Raw genomic sequence first — 2,034 nt, 5'->3', positions numbered from 1 at the left:
TCTAGGATAATACGCGAAATTAGGAAAAATGACCAAAACGCCCCCGGACCCAAGTCTCGAAATCGGGTAAAATTTACAAATTCGGGATCCTCACACTCTCACGAGTTCAGTCATACCAAAACTACCAAAATCGGACATTAAATGGTCCCTCAAATCACCACTCAAAGCTCTCCAATTAACCAAGCCCTAACCCCCAATTTACCACTGATTTTCCTTCAAATTTCATGCTTACAATGATAAAAGTCACCATAATAACGAGCTTAGGAACCAAGGACCTTACCTCAATGAATCCCTCTAAAATCTCCCTTGAAATTGCTCCCAAAAAATTCACCCCGAATGAAATATTGAGAAAAATGGCCAAAAATCGCGAAGGAAATCTTTTATACTTTCTGACCCAGGCTTTTCGCACCTGCGGTCTATTTCCACTTCTGCGCTACCGCTTCTGTGGTCAAAGGCACTGCTTCTGCGGTTTTTCACTTAAGTCCCCTTTCCGCACCTGCGACCCAGACTCCGCATCTGCGGGCTCGCAGGTGCGGCTCACCTCCCGTATCTGCGTCTTCTCTCTCTTTGCCTATGGCCGCATCTGCGGCTCCATATCCGCTTCTGCGAGTCCGCATAGAAAACTTTAGCTGCCAAACCCAACTCAAAATCTCCCGTAAACCACCCGAAATCACCCTGAGGCCCCCGGGACCTCAATTAAAAGCACGAACAAGTCCTATACCACTGTTTAAACTTGTACCAATCTTCAAAAAACCTCAAACAACATCAAAACACCAAATCATCATCGAATTCAAGCCTAAGAATTCCAAAAACTTCCAGATTCTGCTTTCGATCAAAAAGCCTATCAAACCTCGTCCGAATGACCTGAAATTTTGCAAGCACGTCACATTCAACACTACGGAGCTACTCCAACTTCTGAAATTCCATTTCGACCCCGATATCAAAATCTCACTATCGAACCGGAAACATCAAAAATTCAACTTTCGGCATTTCAAGCCTAAATAAGCTACGGACCTCCAAAACACAATCTGAACACGCCTCTAAACCCGAAATCACCCAACGGAGCTAACGGGACCAACAAAATTCCATTCCGAGGCTGTCTTCACACTGCTCCGACTACGATCCAAATTCTAAAACTTAAACTCTCTTTTAGGGACTAAGTGTCCCAAAACTCTCCGAAACTCCAAATAAATCTTCCCGGCAGCTCACAATAGCAGAAACAAACACGGGGAATGCAGTCAATGGGGGATCGAGGCATTAATTCTTAACATGACCGGCCAGGTCGTTACATCCTCCCACACTTAAAACATTCGTTCGTCCTCGAACGAGTATAAAGACATACCTGATGTAGTGAAAAGATGAGGGTAACGATTGCGCATATCCTGCTCGGTCTCCCAAGTCGCCTCCTCGACCGGCTGACCCCGCCACTGAACCTTCACTGATGCATTGTTCTTTGACCTTAGCTTCCGAACCTGCCTGTCCAGTATCGCCACTGGCTACTCAATGTAAGATAGATCCTTGTCCAACTGGACTGAACTGAAATCCAACACGTACGACGGATCACCGTGATACCCCCGGAGCATCGAAACATGAAATACCGGATGAACTCCTGCCAAGCTGGGAGGTAAGGCAAGCTCATAAGCGACCTCTCCAACACGCCGCAATATCTCAAATGGACCAATAAACCTCGGACTCAACTTCTCTTTCTTCCCAAATCTCATAACGCCCTTCATAGGCGAAACCCGAAGCAGGACCCGCTCTCCCACCATGTAGGAAACATCATGAACCTCCCGGTCCGCGTAATTCTTCTATCTGGACTGGGTTGTGCGAAGTCTATCCTGAATTACCTTGTCTTTCTCCAAAGCATCCTGTACCAAGTTTGTGCCCAATAATCTAGCCTCACCCGGCTCGAACCAACCCACCAGAGATCTACACCACCTACCATATAAAGCCTCATACGGTGCCATCTGAATGTTGGACTGATAATTATTGTTGTAGGCAAACTCCGCCAATGGCAAGAACTGATCCCAAGAC

This window comes from Nicotiana attenuata, unplaced genomic scaffold (genome assembly GCF_001879085.1).
Source record: "Nicotiana attenuata strain UT unplaced genomic scaffold, NIATTr2, whole genome shotgun sequence".
In the NCBI taxonomy this organism is placed as follows: Eukaryota; Viridiplantae; Streptophyta; class Magnoliopsida; order Solanales; family Solanaceae; genus Nicotiana; species Nicotiana attenuata.
This window is presented reverse-complemented; position numbering follows the sequence as displayed.